We start from the raw sequence: 6167 nt of genomic DNA, 5'->3' as shown, positions 1-6167 counted from the left end.
ATCAAGCTACTTCTAATTCTTCAAGACACTGATGGGTCAACTCTGTGAACACTAGTGTAAAACAGCAGGAACAGGTGCTTGATCCTTTCTTATTAGAGGCCCCTCTTGCCCAAGGATGGGTATTGGGTGCTGTCACTAGGTGTACTGCAGGCTGTCAGGTGTAATAGCTTATCTTTGACTTCTTTTGTTTTGGGAACCTATTCCTGTCAGAGTTGGAATAAGGAATTTGAGCACTTTTAGTTACAGCCAGCAGAAATGGAATCAATACATGCCAAGATTAACTTCAGTGATTAATCCCAGAATCAATGAACCAAATGATTATTATTTCTGTCAGCCGCAGATTCTGGGATGCAGCATTGTGATTAAGGAGGCACCTTAATTTTCATCTGCTGGCTTCTGCAGCTGCTGTGTCTGAAGCCACCGATTTTCACTTCCCTTGCCCTGCAGTTGCTCTGGTGATAGCTTCTTGCTGCAGCCAATTCCTGTGTCACACGGTACGGAGCTCAGAAGTCAGATTTGACAATAATGAGAAGCAGAGTCGACTTAGTCTGAGCTGCTACATCTCCAAGCCATAATGCCAAGTCAAACTGCTAACTTTTAAATCAGAGTGATTATTCTGACTGTGTGATGGGTAAGTGGGTATGTTTCATGGCCTTTCAAAGGAGAGCAGACGGTTGCAGGAAAGTCTGGAGATATAATTGCCTGACGAAAGGCTCCAGGCATTCGCCTATATGGGAATAAAAACCATTTTTGTAGAAGTGCTTTTTGGGGGATACCACAGACAGTGAATACACACAAGCAATGGGCTTGAGGGCTCACGGTGTGCCACATGCACTGCTCAGCTTTCTATGCATGTTATTTAGAAGTCACATGCAATCTCTGTGGTACATGCTATTCATGTCCTTGGGTAGCAGATTCAGAAATGGACACAATGTGAACCCAGTCCTACCTGATTCTGCATTCTTTATTTGCAATTGCTCATTTAAGATCTTCTAGGTATAGATAGGAAGGGATGGATCTTCTTATAGGTTAATTTGTGTCTCTTCCAAAAGATATATTGAAGTTCAGAGGCTCAGAATATGATCTTGTTTGGGAGGAGAGTCATGCGAGTGAAATTAGGTAAGAGAAGATCACACAATAGTGAAATGGATGGAGCCCTAATCACTGTGAGTGGTGGCGTAACAAGAAGTCAACAATGTAAAGAGACATAGAGAGCACCCTGTGAACATGGAGAATTGCAAAGAAAATCTACAAACAATAGAACACCAGCAGTTTCCTCAAATCATTTTAGAGATGAAATGGATTTGTTATCAGTTTATTTTCAAACTTCTCTGCTATAGTTGTGACAAAATACACTTCTCTTGTTTTAAGCCGCCCAGTTACTTGAACTCTGATGATATCCCAAGGAAAGACGTGGGTTAAATGAATGTGCTTACATGTATACCTGTATTTTTGTAATATTCATTAAAACAAGAAATAATCCCTAAAATTTTCTGTGTGCAGAGTGCAATGTCAAGAATGATATGAAGTCAGAAACTTAACCTAGGTGATATGCTGGCATAATCCTTAGTGTGTGTGTGTGTGTGTGTGTGTGTGTGTGTGTGTGTGTGCACATACTACTTGGTAAGCACTGTCTAGTCTAAGAGGACTGCATCCCCAAATGAGCTTCATCCCCAGAATTCAGCCCTGTTCTATCTGAGCTTCTTGACCTCTTGGGAAATGTCAAAACCAGGCTTTTTACTCAGTGCCCTGTGTGTAGAGTGAGGAGAATGATAATAATGTGTTTAGCACAGTGCTGGGATGTTATCTTGTGGCTTTAGTACTGGTGAGAGGTAGTTTCCCTTTTCCAAATGACAAAATGGCACCTCGAAGTCCCAAGGGATTTTCCTAGGACTCCAGAGACAAGAAATGGTAGGAGGTGTCCATGAGCTGTCTGTGCACTCTCCAGAGGTCAAGGCTATGCCCTTGCTGCTGCTGCACCTCCCAACCAGAGCACACTATCTTGTCCTGTGAACAAGAGGTTGGCATCCAACAGGAGATGACTGCAAGGTCTAGACTGTGTCTGAGTCCTGTGCTCAGTTTGACCATCACCTGAGACTGCTCTCCTCTTGCTGGGACTTTCATGAAGGAAGGTCCCATCTTTAGCCATGTCAAGGCCATCTACAAATCTGGCCTTTTTGTGGCCCTGTAACTTGGGAGAGTACTGTACATCAAAACTCAGAAGGGCACTCCAAGGGGAGTTTAAGAGGAAGATGGGTACATTCTCTTTCTTCTTCCATTAGGTTTATGAAATTGCATAATCTGAGCCTGAATATCAATATTTTTAAAAGCCTTGTTGGCTAGAAATGCCAATACATTTTTTTCCTTGTTGCTCTAGGGATAGGTTTTTTTAAAGGTATATGCGGGTTAAATGTAACATTTGAATGGACCCTTGGGTGATACAAAGGCAAATCCCCAAGCCAAAACCTTGTTTCACCGCAGAACAACTCAAGGCAAAATGGAGCTAAGTATTTCCTGTGTAGCAATTAAAACATAATTTCTATTATGGCCTGCATTTCAAAGTGAAAAGGGGAGATAGACACTTGACCATCAAGCATTATTCACCAACACACACACACACACACACACACACACACACACACACACACATGCACTGATCACCCGTGCATTCTGAACAGTAGACAGAGTGGGTTAAAACCTTTCAGAGGTTCCAGAACCAAAGAGCACTGCCCGTGATGGAGAAACACAAAAGCCATTTCAAATAAAAGTCTCCTGAACTCTTAGCCTCAAACCACTTTCCTGATAAAATTACAGAGCTTGTTTCATTTATATCCATATTAACTTTTAGCCTCTGCACCATTCCAATAGTAGAAAATTAATCAGAGAAGTTAATCGTGCGAATCGGGGGGTGGGGGATCTGAATTACTGACAATGTCAAATGTCAGAAGTGTTTAACAAGAACATGGTTACATTATTGTCACGTGGCACGTGTGAAACGTGCAACTGTAAAAACTCAACACTCTCATATAACATAATGTATTGAAAACACTCCTATTTGTCAAAAAATTCTATTATATATAAACATAATATTGAAAATTGCGGGTGAAGGATTCCCCAATTACCTCATCTATTACTTTTAGTCAAGATTTCTCTTGGTTGTGTGAGTTTGAAGATACAGAGAGGGAATTATTTTGAAAATTGTACTTTATAGAATCCTCTATATTTGAGCTGACATACAGAATTAATAGGTCTGTTACATCAATATTTTCTGATGTATCCAAATATTCTTGTTGCTTGAGTAAGAAAATCTCCATGGCGTGGGCCTTCGAAAGCATTCTTTGCTGTTAAGAATAGGACCAGGAGGTGGCAGTGTGTCCCTGAAGTTTCTTGTTCATGAAAAGCCCCCATGCAGCCTGGAAACAAGTAACGCACAAATGTTTCTTTGCTCTGGGAAAGGCGGAAAGTGGCTGAGTTCCTTTCCCTATACAGCCAAGGAGGTTTGGTAAAGTACTTGATCTCAGGGTTTTTGTTTTTGGGGACTGAGATGGTTTTTTCCCTGCCATGTGTTCTTGCTGATACCTCAGTGCCCCTGTTATTTTTCAGGGCCAGTTTTAGAAAGTCCTTGCAGAGCTACCCCGGAATGAAGTGTGTGTACTGCAGAAAAGCAGTATCTTCCAGCACATTCTCAGGATGACGAAGGTGATCGGGGAACATGAGGCCTCACATATCTCCATTGCCTCAGATGATAAAGCATTTCCTGGGAGATGCTCAACAACAGAAGGCTAGGAACTACAGAGCTGGAAGGATTCCAGGTCTCCCTCACCAACCCCTCACAACCCCTTTAAAAGAGAAAGGAGCTGAAGCAAATAAGTAGGACTTAATGTCCAAGGGTGTGGACTTCAAATATCTTCAATACCCAACTATCCTTAGCTCCATGCCTCATGCAGCTGAAGATCCATTTTAGTAAAATTTATAAAATAAGGAGGTGAACTAAAAAGAAGTCCATTGCAAGGAGCTTTTTCTCGTGTTGGTTTCTTCTTTTTCTACACACGTGCTTACTTCCGTGTGAGGAAGTAAGTATCATTCTTTTGATAACAGAATGACTCAGCAGTTCCCAGTTCTTTGCCATATTGCAAATGCCTTGTGTAGCTGTAAAATTCTCCTTAGTAGAAAGACACATAATTTTGGATGGATTTGATTCGATCTCTAGGACCCTTTGTCATGCCCACAGGTTGTTTATATATCAATCATTCTTTTTTTACTGCAGGATAACACTTGTCTTTGATACCACCTTTGATTCTTCATTTCATTCTTAATCTGTCTCTTCACCAGTTGGATCAGTTCCTGACTTTGGCCTCATTTAAAGGACAGATGTTTAGGGTTATCTCTTTATTTTTCTGACCAGTGCTAAATAAAAACTACTTGAATAAGGTACCATGTAGGGGAGACACAGGTGATTCAATGAGCCAAGAAGAAAAAAAAAAAAAAAAAAGAAAAAAGAGAGAGAGAGAGAAAAACAAATTCGTGTAGTAAAAGTGATACACGCAGCAGCGAGACTGCTGTGGATGGTAGTGTGGGAGGGGAGATAAGTTGTGTGGAGTGACGTCATGACCCCAGGGCAGTACAATAACAAGTGCAATCTTGATATCCTGAATGAATCAGAGGATTGGTTACTATGGGTTACGATACAGCTCTTGGTTACTTGGCTAAGACATGGAACATAGTTAAAGCCCTGGGTTCTATTCCCAGGATGAGGAAGGGGAAAATATAAAGGAAAGAAAAAAGCATCCTTGGTACCTGGGGAATGGACCTAACTCAGACCTGGGAACTTCTGTGCACTTGGCTATGCCTGCCATTGCTGAAGTCATAGACCATGAGTGGGTTGGGAACTAGGAATAGCAAATTCATTTGAAGGTCTTAGGATACAGTTATTTGCAAGGCAGTGTCCTACATCTGGTGCTTTGTTGTATATATATATATAGTTTGTTTTTTGTTTTTTTTTTTTTTTTTGGTACTAAGAATTGAACTCATGACCCTGTGCTTGCTAGCCAGGCACTGTGTCGCTGAGCTTCATCTTTAGCCCTGTATCCAATATTAAAGACCTGAGAATGTGGATTTGCTGTATCCCAAGACAAGGGAATATATCTGGATAGGAAATTTGATAAGGGACTAAGTATTGGAAGAAGAGGCAGATGAAAGGGAAGCTAGGGAACTGTCCTTTTCAGGCATATGTACCTTGAAAACTAAGTTTTCTGTTTCCATTTCTGTTTTGCTACAAAAGTATTTTATTCCAGATGTGACCTTTATATGTTCAATCAGGAGTTAATCCTTACTCTACATGAGGATATTAACCTTCTTAGCCCTAAAATTATCCTCCTTTCAGAGTTGTTTTGCCTGTGAGCAACATAAGCATCTAATCAGTGGCCTCGCCTGGCTGCGCGGCATCCAGAGGGTCTGTGGCAGGGAGTGCACTGTGGAAATCAGCACGCTCCGAACGCACAGCTCTCATTACTTTAACTACATCACTAGTCCCAGTGTCCTTTCTTCTGAGTAGATGCCAACATTTCGCTTTGCAAAAGAGAATCCCTGGCAGGTGAAATAGAAAAAGTTCAGGGTCTGAAAAGGACTTTACTCTTTGAAATTGAAACCTGAAGGAAGAAATCTCATGCCTTGGCCAAAAACCCAGTGTCTATCAGCATTTGATCTGCACATGAAACTAGAACCTCTGCACTCTCAGACTGTTTGACTCTATTACAATTTTCTGCAAATGGTGGCTAATATGCCAAACTCATGATTTAATGCATGTCTTTCTTGAACAAAGATTTAAATTTATTTGAGCAGAAGCATGCACAAAACTCGATAGCAGCTTATTAAATTAAGCAAGAATATTATGAAGGTCTGATACACCCCTCAAGGTCATAGGTGGTTTTGTTTTTTAATGCAGAAACTGTTTTGCCTATCTTGCCATGCGAATCACTTGGAATCACAGCCTCCGTTTTCGTGTCTGCTACTCAAGAAGTGTTTCATGCTGTAGACCCAGCTCTTGCTATGAGGAGAGCAGCTGCAGAAGAGCTGGAGCGATGTGGTGCTCTGCTGCGAAGGCCCTTGACCCAGCGTTCTCCACAATGGCTGTGGCTCACCTTCTTTTTGCCATGGTGTCAGTTTTC

Source organism: Cavia porcellus, unplaced genomic scaffold, assembly GCF_034190915.1.
Source record: "Cavia porcellus strain 051 isolate PalLab524CR breed Dunkin Hartley unplaced genomic scaffold, mCavPor4.1 scaffold_18, whole genome shotgun sequence".
NCBI classification, from domain to species: domain Eukaryota; kingdom Metazoa; phylum Chordata; class Mammalia; order Rodentia; family Caviidae; genus Cavia; species Cavia porcellus.
The sequence above is the reverse complement of the archived record's forward strand: the minus strand, read 5'-3'. Positions refer to the sequence as shown.